Consider the following 16,348-nt stretch of genomic DNA (forward strand, 5'->3'; position numbering starts at 1 on the left):
CCCCACCTGCCATATGGCTGTCTGACAAAAGCGATTCATCAAGCATCCTGGTTGCCAAATACGCTGGCTTTAAATCATCACGTGGAGCAGAGAGTATTTTAAAAGAACAATCTAATCAACCTCCCAATTTTAAGTATGAATGCTTTTTTCTACACCAGACGCAAGATCACCTAAGGTGTTTACACCACTGTTAAGGTCTGAGGAAACAAAGACTATTCCCCCGGGTCTCCAGGTTGTCTGCTTTGTGCACAGATTTTTGAAAACAGAGTACGATAAATTCCATGCACGACAGCTCACGGCAGCTAAAGACGGAGCTCCTGATATGTACCTTTTTTATTTATTGGGGTTGGAGAAGGGAGGTGGTAATGTTTCCTGTATTGGATGCCTTATACTTTGCAGACCTTTGGGGACTCATCTCTGCTGAATTCTTTAACAGCTGAGATGACAGGGATGTCCATTACCCAAATGGACAGCACTTTCTATTGATCAGGGCTCCACTTAGCGATCTCATTTGTCATCCTATTGTCTCTCATCTTCACTGTTCTCGGTATGAAGGGGGGATCTTTTTTTCAGGTGTTAGAGAGTTAATCTACATTCCAAGCACAATTGAGCAATTAAAACATGTAATGAGCAGAACACTTCAGTGCTTCACCTACAGAGAAGTCTGAATTGGGCTTCTTTCTATCTCCCCCATACAGGCCACAGGAAGCTAAAGAGGTAATCCACTCCTGAAAAAGCCCAGAAGAATAACTATAATACTTTTCAAACCTTAGCTGTGTCAAGTGCTTGCTTTGCTTCCATTTCTGCTTTCGGAAACTCATTTTAAAAGATAAAAAGGAATATTACAGGAAGAAAGCCCAAATCCCAACAAAACAAAGGAAGGTCTACCTAATCTTGCCAGTTAATCATTTGGGGAAAGTCCTGCTCTGCATCTAATTAGATCCATGCAGTTAAACATCCATCAAGAATTCTCCTATAAAAGGTATGTTTTATGTAGTTCCCATATAGGGATTAAATTGGGCGTGTGGAAAGCAATGTTGATCCATTTAATGGACTCCCCCAAAATATATATCAGCATCCTTGTCACGGAGCTAGACGGCTTCTTTATCCTTTCACCAAAATGCAGCAACAAAAATAATTAAACATCTCTCAGATCTGAACCGCACAGTCATTAGACAACAGTCAATGACTGGAACTGCCACGAGAGCCTGAACCACACTTTACCTTGGCTTTTCTAGCCATTTCTATTCGGAAAGCTTTCCATATCTGGATTTCCCCTGAGAACTATTTTATGATGCTATAAATACTGTCAACCAGAGGCAGGAGCTCCCCAGCACCTGAGCCACATACAGAACTATCAAATAACATTTAATTGCTGGATGACACTGTGTGTCTGAGCTTGAATTCTGATCTCCAAATATTATCCATGCAACTGTCTGTAGAGATAAGGTTGTTATGATAACAGCAGATAAAACCAATTAAACCTAGGAGCAGCAAATACTTCAAGATCTTGACTTTCACCATAAATAGAGTTTGAGGATGTGTAAACTATAAGGGGTCTGATACTATCTTCCTTCTGTAAGGAACATTACTTGAGGCTTTTTTCCTTTTGTGTATGTCGGGGACTTTTCCATGTAAACACATGAGCTAAGAGAAAGCAACACATGCAAACTACATGAGCTAGTAATTAGTTTTATGTCTAGTCCTGGAGAGCAAATGACGATAAAGAATGTAAATCTAGGTCATCTTTAAATACATAATACTAGTTGTGGTTGCAATAATAGACTCAAACATGCTATCCTAAATACACTCAGCACAATTTTTCCTTTTTCACATTTCAGAGGCTTTTCTGCTTTTGAGCTGACAAGATTCTACTAGTGTCTCTAGCTGTTGGTACACATATTATGTCTGCTTTGTGATATGTTTTGCAGCTCCAAAGCCAAAACGCCAGGCAGAAGTGCCAAACCTTAACCTCAAGTTACTTCTGGTAGACCACAGATAAGGAGAACAGCACTGAATTGGGGTGAAATGAACAGTGTATGTGAGCTCCCCGGAAAGCTTATCAAAATCTGACAGCTAAACAGGATACTAGGAAATTTATCAACCAAATGATGTTCTAAAGGAAAACAAAATTGATAGAAAGGAAAACAGTACATCTTCAAAGGGAGCCTGATTCTATAAAGCCTGAATTTCTTTCATGAAAAATAAATAAATAAAAGCATAATGAAAGTTTGCCATGAAGAAAAATATTCCATTTTCTTTATAAAAGTGACTTTCTATACTTTTTTGTGTGAAAAATATGATGTACCTTCTTCCACATATGCCTTTTTTAGGAAAAGTGGAAAAAAGTCTTAGTAGCTATTTCATTTAGCTATCTCTCACACCTGGGGTATAAATAGAGTATAATAACCTGTATTGTAAAGAGAGGAGGGTAATGGCAGAGTGGCATTCAACAGCGGTGGGTACCTAGGTAGGCAGATAGAGGATTGCAGACTTAGAAACGAAAAATAAATGTCACATACACCAGGTGAACAATGACTATTTGTAGATTTGGGAGAAAAGAGATTGGAGGCCTAATGACCCCCACCTAACAAATAATACAGTATGTGGTTTAAAAAGGAGGCAATTTGCCAGTAGTAGCAGATGATAAATAATACTGGAGAACTTCCAAGTAATCTTCCTACAGTATATGGGCCTGATTCCACCTTTACTAAGACTATGAGAATCTAAAAAATGCAGGAAAAAATAGAGTCAAAAATAAAACAAAAATTTTCAAAGAATGGAAAAAACTGATAGATTAATCAAATGATAAAGTTTGAAAAAAATTATTTACCTTTATTATATGACATTATTTTTTATAGAAAACAGAAACTATATATTCTTAAATTTCAAATGGAATATAGAGTCCTCTAATTGCAGCATAAATAATTTTTATTAACTATAAGAAGTTTCCAGATTTAGAAAAGTCATAGGCAAATAATGTAGTGTCTGGTTCATTTTTTTTTACTCAATGACAGTTGTTTCTTGAGGTCATTATGGACAAAATTAATTTTAATTAATGTTAGTCATGAAGATCATCACTATCATTACTCCCAGTTAATACTGATGAAACATCAATATTGTGTGCCGGGTTTAGAGGAAATACTAACATGATTTGTTTTACAAATAGCCAGAATTCCTCACTCATTGTCTAGTCTACATGTGTCTATCTGGGAAGCTCATTCTTCCCTCACCCTTTTAAGGCACAGCGCACCCTCTGTTCCCCGCTGGTTCCCTGGAATCCTCTATATCCCTCTCCCCACAAGCCAAGCACTCATCAGTGGCAGGAACCATTGCTTGAGCCGGTTTGCATACTTTTAGCACTGTGTACCTGACTGATATGAGCGAGGCATTCACTGAACTTCTAACAAGACTCAGATGACACCATACAATTACTCCTTGTTCTATTCCTTTTCAACATTCTCACTGCCAGAGAAGCAGCTAACTTTAATAATAAGACATTAAATGGTAGCACATGGAAATCTTCAAATAATCTGCTTGTTTCATACCATTCACCTGTAGCAACAGGCGGACCCTCTACACAGAGAAGAAATCCTAATTTAATAGGAACAGAGAGCCCAGGCATCTGATTTTTTTCTTTTTTTCTTTAGCAACTCAGGTGATTAACATGTAACTAGGGCAGAAAATTACTGACATAAAGAATTAAAACTTCTTTCAAATCCTTCATTTCCTACCATAAGTCACTCAACTGTATCTTTATACTACTGGTGGTCATGTACATTGTTATTAGAATTATTCTGTACTTTCGTTTCTTAAATTCCATGCCTAGCACACATAGGATACTGTTTATAATCTTATTTCTAAAGGATGGTCAACATACCACCCTTAAAATAAAGATAGACATATTATGTCCAAATTCTTAAGGCAGAAAGTATTTAAAATATATCAAACAGAAGCTCAAAGTCTTGCAATCAACCTGCCAACATGGCAATCAAAAAATACGTTTTGGTGCTGACAATAATTCAAAACACAATTTACAGTTTGGAGACACAGGGAACACATGGCACCCTCAGGAAACTTAATCAGATAAAAAGTAGATTTTTTGCCGAGCGCAGTGGCTCACGCCTGTAATCCCAGCACTTTGGGAGGCCGAGGTGGGCAGATCACGAGGTCAGGAGTTTGGGACCACCCTGGCTAACATAGTGAAACCCCGTCTCTACTAAAAATACAAAAATTAGCTGGGCGTGGTGACGGGCGCTTGTAATCCCAGCTACTCGGAAGGCTGTGGCAGAAGAATCGCTGTTCTGAACCCAGGAGGCGGAGGTTGTAGAGAGCTGAGATCATACCATTGCACTCCAGCCTGGCAACAGAACAAGACTCCATCTCAAAGAAAAAAAAAATGAAGTAGATTTCTCAAAATTAGCCAACAATTTCCTTCATTAGTATATTGGTTTAAAAGCTAAAAACGCTTGTCTAGGCTGGGTGCGGTGGCTCATACCTGTAATCTCAACACTTTGGGAGGCCGAGGTGAGTGGATCACTCGAGGTCAGGAGTTTGTGACCAGCCTGACCAATGTGGTGAAACCCCATCTCTACTAAAAATATAAAATTAGCTGGGTGTGGTGGCTCATGCTTGTAATCCCAGCTACTTGGGAGGCTGAGGCAGGAAAATCCCTTGAACACCGGAGCCGGGAGTTGCAGTGAGCTGAGATCATGCCACTGCACTCCAGCCTGGACCACAAGAGCGAAACTCCATCTCAAAAACAAAAACAAAAACACTTGTCCATTCATAATCTTATTTAATCTTCAGAATGATTCCATGAGAGATCATGAACATTTTACTGATGACAAAAGTAAGTTTCAAAAACGTTGAGTGCTTTTTTTAGCTCACACAGTTATTAGGTAACAGAGCCATGCAAACCAGATTTCTGAATGCTTTACCCTACATTCAGGGACAAACATCATGCTAATTACTGTGCAGTATTCCAAAGAATTAAACTATGGTCATGACACCTCAGAGGAGGTTGTAAACTAGTTATGGAAAGAGGCCAGATATACACAAATGATTAGCACATAACATACTGGAGTATTGGCAAATATTAAATGATGGAGGTGAGTCAGCTGTCCTCCAGGGCTGAAGAAAGGGGGTAGATTGAGATTAGAATGTTGGGGAAGGCTATTTTATAGGGTGGACCTTCAGCTGAGTCTTAAAAGATTGGTAAAGCCATTAAGCAGGAAGAAGGGAAGCAGAAGCTCGATAGATAATGTGTCTTGTTATAGTCAGTCTGGAAATGTCAGGCTAAGAATAATTCCACAAAGGGTGCATCTCCAATTTTCATTTAGTACACAGTTTGAGGCCAAGAGGAGTTCACTACAGCTGAGTTTACTCAACATAGGGGAGCACCTGGATTCTTCTCTCAGATTTGTCCATCCAAATTCATTTTCTTAAAGGAAAAATAACAATTTAATTACTGAGGTACTTACTGATGTTTACTGAGTACTTACTGAGCCTCTATTATGTGCAAAGTACTATGTTTGCCATTCTGACAAGTACAAAGCACTGTTTATACTCTCTAATCTCATTGGGCACAGACACAAAAATTTGGATGCCTAAATTGAATATTCCATTACTGAGGAACATAAGAATGGTCTGAGCAGCAAGTACAATGAATGTACAGATGGGAAGTGGGATTTAGATGAGCTGGATACTGACATGGTAGTCTTGGCCACTTAATAGCACAAGCAAAGCTGACAAGCGGGGGATGAGTAAAATGTATTCAGTAAACTCATCTGACAGTTTAGTAGTATCTACTCCGTGGTAGGGTGGTGTAAGCCATTGGAGATACAAACTTCACCAGGAATGTAGAGCAGGCGTAGGTTCAAGAAGAGATAAAGTGGTTACTCCATGCTATGTTCGTAATTTTGTATTCCATCTGTAAAGTCCGAATTTAGCTGCAATGATGTCATGAGAACATCTGGGTCCTGGGAGTATGGGTTGGAGGAGAATGTATACCTTTCTAAGCAGTGGTTCCTTTGAGGCATTCAGCTTTTCTCTTTTGTTAAGGCTGCCTTGCTTTGATATGGTTTCTGTATTTCCGGCTTATACAATTAACAACTACACACATGGGAACAAAAGCCACTGTCACAACATTCACAGCTTGTGAGGCATAATACACAGAGTATGCACTGGTACACTAATGAAAAGGCAGACTTTAAAATCCCATTCATACCCCAGAAAGTTCACAGCACACTGACATGTCCTTGGGAGCTGCCTGGAAACACTGGGTTCTTTGAATGTGGTCCTGATCATTTTCTCAGAAAGATAATCATGCCCTACATGCCTGGACTATTTAAGGCCACATGTGCTAATTTAATTTACGATGCTAAAAAGAGCTGCACCATTTGTGAAGGCAGTGGAATGCAAAGGGCTGCTCCCAGCCCTGTACCCACAAGGGATCCCCAATCCTCTGACACTGGGAAAGAGAGAGCAATAGAAAATGCTACCTGTGGTGTGGCTGTGGGTAATAGTGCTTAATCCATGACCAGTGTAGGCATGGAGCTATGCTTGGAAGGGAAGTAAGATTTAAGTGGGGGAGGGGGAATCACTGACTTGGAAAACTTTTATTTATTTATTTATTTATTGAGACAGAATCTTGCTCTGTTGCCCAGGCTGGAGTGCAGTGGGGTGATCTCGACTCACTGCAACCTCTGCCTCCCAGGTTCTAGCAACTCTCCTGTCACAGCCTCCCAAGTAGCTGGGACTACAGGCACGTGACATCATGCCCGACTAATTTTTGTAGTTTTAGTAGAGACAGAGTTTCACCATGTTGGCCAGGGTGGTCTCAAACTCCTGACCTCATGATCTACCTGCCTCAGCCTCCCAAAGTGCTGGGATTACAGGCTATAGGTGTGAGCCACAGCGCCCGGCCAGAAAACCCTTAAATGGATTCAAACCAGTCAGCATACCATTGGTGACTCTATGGTTATTTAACTCTATGGTTAAAAGGAGGAAGTGGGGGAGGGAAATCATGGAAAGAATCATTCGTGCCACAGCTAGAGGTCAGACAGGCTTTTGAATGTGGCTTTCGAAATCACACCTTAGCTGGTGGCTTCCTGCCTCAAACTACATGTAGGGATGCATAAGGTGGAACGTCTGCCTTTCACACAGAAATGCTCATCAGCTTTTCCTTGTCCATGGACTATTTGTTCTAAAGGATTCTAAGAGGGTGAAGGAATGCAAATTCCTCAGACAGATGATCTGACAGATGGACTCAAGGGAGGCAAGGCTGTACCCTGGGGCTGAAGTGGGGGAGGGGGTAAGAGTCAAAAAGCAGACAAGGAAAACACAAAGGGCATAACACTCTCAAGCTTTATGAACATACATAATTATGCCCATAACTATAATACATAGTCAAGATAGAGGAAGCACAAAATAGTTATTCTAATGTATAATCTAAAACCGGATTGAGAATGCATGACAAAACCTGTTTATGTAAGTTTGCTAAGGCTGTAAAAGAATACAATATAAAAAGAATCCTATTTATTCTTGCACATATTTGAAAAAGGAAAAAAGTCTCACTGAAATGAAAATTATGTCACTGAACAAAAGCTGATTATCCACTAACTTTTTGCCCTAATTTTATGAAAACAGTATTGCAAAAAATATGAGCAGATTGAAGAAATAATGCAATTGTGTAATACATGTGAAAATGCTCCCCCAATCAATGAGGTAATCAAAGATAGAGAAAATCACTTTTGCTACAAATTATTAAAGCTAATGAAAAGATAACTCAATACTTTCAGATATTTTAGGAGTAAAAATTTGTAAGAACTTACCAAAGCATTATTCAATATACCTGTACTTTAAAGATCTTCAAATTGTTCATAGGTTTTGAGTGAGAAAGCCTAATTCTGGGAATCTACCCTAAGGAAATCATTAGAATATGAATAAAGATTTCTGTTTAAAAATTTTAATCAAGAAAAAATTAAGGCCGGGTGCAGTGGCCCATGCCTGTAATCCAGCACTTTGGGAGGCTGAGGCGGGTGGATCCACTTGAGGTCAGGAGTTCGAGACCAGCCTGGCCAACATGGTGAAGCCCTGTCTCTACCTAAAGTACAAAAAGTAGCTGGGCATGGTGGTGTGTGCCTGTAATCCCAGTTACTTGGGGGGCTGAGGCAGAAGAATCACTGGAACCCAGGAGGCAGAGAATGCAGTGAGCCGAGATTGTGCCACTGCATTCCAGCCTGGGCAACACAGCAAGAAAAAAAAGGAAGGGGAGGGGAGGGGAGGGGAGGGGAGGGGAGGGGAGGGGAGGGGAGGGAAGGGGAGGGGAGGGAAGGGAAGGGAAGGGAAGGGAAGGGAAGGGAAGGGAAGGGAAGGGAAGGGAAGGGAAGGGAAGGGAAGGGAAGGGAAGGGAAGGGAAGGGAAGGGAAGGGAGGGAAAAATTAACTTTCTAAAGATTTCAATGGGATGTAAAAGTAATTATAATAATAAGTGATGAAAATTCAGTTACATAATTATATTCACGGTATGATTACAGCAAGGCAGAAAAAACAAACAACAAATGGAAACTTTCATATGATACGGACAAAATACTGAAAGTTAATACATCAGAATGCCAATAGCAATTATCTATGTGTTCTTATTTTACTTTTAACTCATTAGAATTTTACAAATACGTTACACATGATAAATGTTATAATCAGAAAAATGTAATCGAAGCCTAACTCTAGCAATAGCAATAAAAATCACCACAAAGTTACTTCATGAATGATTTAGGAAGAAATAACATAAAATAAATTAGATTAGCACTGATATGGTCAGTTTTCTCTAGTATAACATTGACCTGAAACTTGCATTAGTTACAGATTGCACCGAAAGAGCCAGGTGGCTTTGTCTAGCAGGCAACTTCTGTGTATGCACACACACAAATCCCAGATTGCAGCAGACACACCTCAACTTCAAGCTCAGTAAATTGCAATGAGGAAAAAAATAATTTTTTTTGAAGTAGCCCAAAGCTTAACTTATAGATTTTATACTTGATAAGAGGATAGGGAAGAAATTAGAGCCATCCTTTGGGAACTTGACCCAGTCACATGTGGAAAATTTTCCTGACTGATCTGTAGAAATAGGCCAGCCACCATTTTAATTATTCTCTCTGTTCTACTATCTTCAAACATCTAAATTATTTTTGTATTGTAAATGTTTGGCAAATAGACTACAGTTTTATTTTTCTGTGTTATTGAAGAATAAAAGTGAACATGCTTCACAGTCACAAGTTCTGAAGCAAATGGTATAGAAAAAAATTTTAACACTGAAAATTCTTCAAGAAAAATCAACTTTCCCAAAACAAATCATGACATTTTGTTAAGATCTGATTATATTTAACTCTTGTATTTCCCATATGCTCAAAGAGTTCATATGAGACTATGGGGCAACACTTTAAGGGGGAAAATAATATGACTTCTTAAATCTTTCAAATTTTAAAGTTCTTAGGATCATAAGATTGTTTTAAAAAAGTTAAAATCTTGAAAAATAAGAAACAAGAGCCTCCTGCCTCCCAAGCTGTACTGAAAGGAAACTCAAAGAATAAAAAGTCAACTCTGCTAAGAGTTCCATTTCTCTGGTCCTATAGGCACAGTGAGAATTTCCTGTGGAAAAGACAAGTACAGCTGGTGTCAAATTAGTAAAAGATGGTGATGAAAGGATCTAGTTATTCAGGGTCTTTTCTTTGAAAATGATAATGACCTCTGATTTCTAAGTTCCGTAAGTAGAGTATGCCGCCTGCATGCAGGCTGCTCGTAAACTTCCCACTTTCCTTTTTCTATCTGTGTTGTTGTGGTATAAGGGGTGGAGCGGGGAGGGGGTAGGTGCTGGAGGTACAGAAGGTCATGCCTTCTCTGCCGGCAAATATGATTAATGTGTGTACAGGGAGGAGAAACACACCACTCACCTGGCTATCAGCCGGCCTGACTCATGCCTCCTGGCATCTTAGAACACCAAATATCCAGCAACTCTGGCTGGGGTCTAGAGAGATGTCTATCAGCTTTCACAATGTCTGGGTTAGGAAGGTGCTTCTAATCTTGTTTGTAATAAATACCAGTTCAATTGTTAGAAGTGTTTTTAATCACCTAAAAGGAAGTAAACAGGCATGCCTCACAACCTCAACAGGCAGTGTATGTGTGACTTGTTCTTTCTTTCCGGAATCACTCAGTTCAAATGCTCAGAGGGAAGAAAGATGGTCATAAGTTCAAATAAAAGTGCTGACCTCACCCAGGCCCACTTACCACACTATTCACACTATTGCCACACAGCCTGGCAGCACCAGGAGCCTGTGTTCCCAAGAAATGGAAGAGGCCAGCAGGGAAGCACCCATGGGTCTGCTCCAAGTCCTTCCTGGGCAGGGCTTCCCGGCAGAGTTACACAACATCTGATACATCTGTGCACACTCCCGGAGCCTCCACTCCGATAGGAGCTAAATTCATCTATCCATGAGAAAACAAAGTAGAAGGGAAAAAAATCTGGGGACTCCAGGTTAAAAAACAACAAAAAAGATTTTCAAAGCAACTTCTTCAAAGGCCCTTTTACATTGATTTTAAGGAGACATTTCAATTTAAGTGACATTGTCAATCATTTTCTTTTTCAAATATGACAATGCTATTTTACCCCCACTTCTTTCTCATGGCTTGATGGAAATGAGGGGGAAAGTTATCTTCCTTACCCAAAAAATCACACAAAGAACATCTTGGCAAAGGCAAATAACTTAAAAATACTGTTTTGTTTTCAGCGTTCTTAATTTAGCTATCTTCCATTAACTTACTATTGTCATAAAAAAGTGCTCTGATTAAATAGACTATATACAGCATATAAAATACTTTTCTGAAGTTACCATTTGGGAATACAGCAGACTAAAAGAAAGGAAGAACATGGGTTGCTGAGAAAGAAACAAAGTGGTGAACATGCCAAAGTATAATTTTAAAAAAAACCTTTTTTCATAGGAATGAAAATCATTTCAGAAACCATTAAGCCAAAATGTAGGCTACAACTATAACTTTTATATCCCAAGTATTAGCCTTGGTGAAATGATCATGTATATATTTTAACATTTAATATGTTGTAAAATGGGATTTCAAATACCGAACCTATAAGCATCTCTTACATTCCGTAGATTCCGAAGATTAAAACCAAAATCAAAAGGTGCAGAGCGGCAGTTCTGGCTCCCTAACTCCGTGAGGGGACAGAAAATCAGGGTGTAGAGTGTTCTGGGCAGTCCAGGTATTTGAAAGAAAAGCAGCTTGTCAGGTGGGCCCTGGAGGGAAGCCCATTATATCTGTGGGGGTCCTGACATTTGGGGTAATCTAAACCTTGTTACTTGCGAATCGCCCCTGGTGGGAGGGAGATTTAGAATGGATGCCTCCTTACTCAAGCAATTAGATCATTTAGGAAACAGAGAAAATGGGCAATAAGGATCTCCCTCCTAGAGAGCACTTGCTGGTGTTCAATCAGACAGTTCTGACAACAGAAGATGTGCCATTCGCTGAATAAAACAGTAAATACTGGGGCTCAGCCCCACAGAGGGCTTTGAAAATCTCTTAACGCGCAGTGCACAGAGCATCACAAAGCTATCACCTAGCATCCATAGTGTCCTTGAACACCTGAGGACCAGGCAGAACAAGGATGCATTTTTTTTTTTTTTGTGAGTAACCTCAGAGGGTACCAAATGCAAGGGCTTCTTACAGAGCAGGAGCAAGGTTGTTCTTGGAGAGAGGTTATGTTCTGTGAATGATACAAAACCCTGAACTTCAAATTACACAAAAGTAGCACTTGGAAAAAGCAAATAATGAATTCTTGTAAGTTCTAGAAATTATCTTCAGAGCCAACATAAACACTTTGAAAGGATAAGAGCAGTTCAGGGGCTGGGCCTGCAGAATTAACCACTCCCTCCTCAGTGTTCCTGGGCTATTCCTCAGTGATGGCGCTCGTCACCCCATACCAGAATTATTTACTTGCCACTCTCCCTGAATACCTGGAGAACACCGAATGTCTTATTCAAATCACAACCCAAATATTTAGCACAATGCTTGGCATATTTTAATTGCTATTTAAATATAAGCTGAAAAAATTAAGTAACTTTCTCAGATACGTAATAAACAAACTCCAAAAAACTACCATTATCTCTGATCATTCTTTAACTCCCACAATGTCTACACTGTCATTTTAGTTATCACTGTCTACATCTCCATCCTTGAGGCTGATTTGAAGCCAGGTGACTTGTAAAAAAAAAATACTGAAGACAAACATAACCGCCATCTAAAGGTGAATGACAAACAGAAGCATATGATGTCTACCTTCTAAAGCCCTGTCTATATCTCAGCTAACCGAGGAAATAAAAGTCACACATCGAACATTTACTTGCCTTAAAGATGTGTATGAAACCACATCTTTCACAAATATTACCTACCTGTCACAGTATAAGGGCTTGGCCAAAGGCCTTAGTGTTAGTTCAGTAATATCGGCTGTAAAGCCAGATGTTTCCAGAGCTTTGGGCCACATTTTCAAAACCACACGCAGTATTTCTAATGATCTTATATGTTGGGTATATTGAGTATGAAATTGCTTTCCTACCAATCTGGTTAAAAAGGAATCACCCGAAGGAAAATATTTACTGAGGACTGCAGGAGTGAAACAGAGGCTAAAGAAGGACAATGAAAATACTGCGGTTCCACCTGGGTTTTAGCAAGTGAGCCCTAACCCTGTTTCATGAGGTAAGCTACCTGTGTTTCTATACTTGCATCCATTCATTAATTAAGGATGAGGATGTATTTATTTTTCCAGATGCCCTTAGAGGATGATGTGGCTCCTAGATGGTTAATTACTTAAGCCAAGGTCAAGAACCTACGGTGGGAAAGCCACATGGAGCTCCTCGGCAGCTTGTGTTTAGCTCTACAATCTGCTGGCATCAAAGCGAAATTTTCAACAGCACACAAGTGCAAGGGAGTTTTGTTGGCAAGAAGGGCCTTTGATGCCTCTGTAATCAACTCGGCTTCAACAGGCCTTTTGCACAGACCAAAAGCAAGTCAAACTTTTGGAAAGCCATTCGTTTTTTTCCTAATCAAAACACTGTCTCTTGTGTCCTAATGTCCTGTTGGAAGTGATGTCTACGATTTCTATGAAGTAAGAGAAAACTTTGTCTGTAGCAGTTTGAAAACAGAGCAAATGACACTTTGGCAAGCCTGACATTAGTGTTTTGTTTTTAATTGAAATCCAACATCAAATAACATGCCTTGCAATCAGAAGAGGGAGAGTGGACTTTTGGAAAAATGGGGTTTCAGTGGATTTCACTGCCCAGAGAAATTGGGGCTGCTTTCTGTTTCCCTTAAGCGATACCAAAAGTGGCATTTTTTCAAATACAGAAGTGAGAAGCAGAAAAAGGCAGCTTTCCTTCTCTTCCTGAAGTATAGAAAAGAGCTAGTAGACAACAGTCTCAAAAGATAACACAATTTGTAGGGGCCGCCCTCCTAGCACTGGTGCGGCTGTTCTGCTCATCCTCACAGATCAATCTGGTCATCTCCAGCACATCTGCCTGGGCACTGACAAATGATGAATTCCACCTCAGAATCCATAAGCAGAAAGAGGCTGGCTGATAAACAGCTATGAGCGGAAATGTATGCACCTTTCATAAGCAAGACAAATCACTCATTCTCACCAAATGCTTCCAACAGGAACACTAATTCTGTATTTATTTGCACGGCATATGTACTGCGTCTGAAGCAGTGCATTAAAAAAGATCTCAGGCAGCCAATTGCTTTGATTACTTTATTCATCGTGGTATTACAAGGGCTCAATGGCAGAGCAATGAAATAGGAAGCTAGCGAAGACTGAAACACCTTGTCAATGGCTTGTCAGAGCTGGAGGTTTTTCTGGTGCATAAAACATGCATACACACACACACACCCACAGACACACACATACTCTCACCCCTGGCATAGGAAAGAATTTTTTTTTAAACAAAATACTGCGGCCATGCATCTTAAATTTGCCATATGCCTTTCCTGTCAACCAGCAGTTATTTTTATTAATAACTCCAAGACCATATCATGGAATTCTTTTTTGTTTTGAGATCCGGTCATGTGACTCCTTCAACACCAGGGAACACTGGGTAAATTGTAATGTTCTAACATGCCAATGAATGGTCTCTTTTAGAGCCAAGTTGGTGATGAATTGATATTTGCTAAGGCCTAAGCAAGCACAGGGCACTATATATATTCTGTCTTCTGTGCTCTCTGCAATGATAGATGGAAGTAAGGAGCAGAAAAGAAGTCACACAGACAAGCTCAAGCTGACAACCAAGCAACCACCAGTGGATTGTTTCAATCAAGCTGCAAAAGAAGTAGCTTTTTGTATTACTTACTATAGCTTCATTCTCCTACTGTACACATGGATCATGGATACACTGTACCACTGGCCTGTCTGAAAATTGGAATGCAATAGAAAAAGCAAAGAAGATACAACTTCCTTCAGGCCCCTAGAGGAAGGTCTTTTAAGCAAGGCATTTTCCCATAGATGCCAGTACAGGAAATTCATACTCCCATCTTCATGAGAGATCTGACTTTTGAGAGGAAAATCAAGATGGGTTTGCTGTTTTCCTTTAATAACACTCGTACCTCCCAACAACAGAAACCTCTGGGACCACAACACAGGTGTGATGGTGTCACATAGTACTCTAAACTTTGTTCTAACAGCAAAGCTCTCTTGGTCAGGAGTTTTGGGTTTACAGTTTAAAATGTTAGGGCAAGACACTGATGTTCAAAAAAAAACCAAAACAAAACAAAAAAAAACAAGCCTACTTCATGAAACCAATGCCTGCTGCGCAAATAAATACAGAATTAGTGTTTACCCCTGGCAGGACATTTTTCTTTGAGTTGGCTGCAGAGCATTAAAAAAGACATTAAGTAGATTATACATTTACATGAAGTCCCTTGTTATTTTTAACCATTAAAAAAACAAAGCATTTTTCTTTTTGATGATATATATACTAATTGTGAATGATTACAAGGGGTGACTTTGTAAGACAGTGTAATTGTGTTTTTTTTTTACCCCCCAGAAATTTCATGGTAATGTAACTTTGGTAAAATAGCTTAACTAAGAATCTGTTATTAAAATAAGTGCTTTGGGCTTAAATTGAATCACTATTTTTTGAACAAATAAACAAAAATTATACCCTAAAATAGCATTCAAGTTCACAGAAGGTTGTTTATTCTTTATGTGTGTAGGCTCAAGTTCCTAAGAAGGTCTATATAAAATTCTGTAAGCCCTGTCTAAGTTAAAAATAATTGTGAAGAATAAACTATCTTTAGGAAGATTCCAGAAGAAGCCACAAAAATCAAATGATTTGAACCTTCATTTTCCAATGACGAAAATGAGGTTCAGAGAGGCAAACTAACCTACTCAAGGAAACACATCTAGCATAACTGAAACTAAACTCAAAATTAAACTTCAGAATCCAATTTATTATTTCAGCTGAGGAGGAGTGAGGAAAGACTACCCACACTTTTTAAAAAATTTTTTGAAGTTTAGAACCAACATAAATGTTATTAAACACTGGACTTTTATTGTTTTTTGGTTTTTTGTTTTGTTTTGTTTTTTTGAGACTGAGTCTGGCTCTGTCGCCCAGGCTGGAGTGCAGTGGCCGGATCTCAGCTCACTGCAAGCTCTGCCTCCCGGGTTTACGCCATTCTCCTGCCTCAGCCTCCTGAGTAGCTGGGACCACAGGCGCCCGCCACCTCGCCCGGCTAGTTTTTTGTATTTTTTAGTAGAGATGGGGTTTCACCGTGTTAGCCAGGATGGTCTCGATCTCCTGACCTCGTGATCCGCCCGTCTCAGCCTCCCAAAGTGCTGGGATTACAGGCTTGAGCCACCGCGCCCGGCCAACACTGGACTTTTAAAACAATCACTGCCCCTTTCACACCAGAACAGTATGGAAAAATTGGATATCGCATAAGCAATGCTACCATTAATGGTCAAAATTTTTTTTTCTGTAATTTTGCTTCACATTTAATACGATTATTTTTATAAGAGCAATAGCTAAAAATAAAGGAATGTTGTAGATATACCTTCAGATAGTTTTTTTTGCAAGGTGAGTAAGTTTCTAAAAAGATTAACAGGTAAAGCTTGAAATTTGGGAAATACTTGCTTGGATTCCTGTTGTACAACGGGCTACAAGGAACTGTCACATAAATAACACAGCACTGAAACGTACAGCTGACGTGAGCTGTTAGTAGGAGCAGTGTCTAGCAGAAGTAAAGAGGCTGATGCTGAGTATCTGTTGAATCAGTCCTTTGTTTTAAAA

General features: G+C 39.6%; 1 protein-coding gene across 6 annotated transcripts in view; it reads right to left on the reverse strand.

Annotated features, from left to right (window-relative positions):
* EFNA5 (ephrin A5) overlaps positions 1–16,348 on the reverse strand; it is a 295,312-nt gene that overhangs the window by 155,255 nt on the left and 123,709 nt on the right. For 3 of the 6 annotated variants that reach the window (XM_073994004.1, XM_065546627.2, XM_045394086.3), the window contains exon 1: positions 1–8,338. This exon is cut by the window's left edge and continues 26,663 nt beyond it. The exons of the other annotated variants lie outside the window; for them this stretch is intronic. The gene's annotated coding sequence lies outside the window, so the exon portion shown is untranslated. Of the gene's footprint in view, positions 8,339–16,348 lie in introns of those variants that run through there. 6 annotated transcript variants of the gene reach the window in all.

Source organism: Macaca fascicularis, chromosome 6, assembly GCF_037993035.2.
Source record: "Macaca fascicularis isolate 582-1 chromosome 6, T2T-MFA8v1.1".
NCBI lineage: Eukaryota > Metazoa > Chordata > Mammalia > Primates > Cercopithecidae > Macaca > Macaca fascicularis.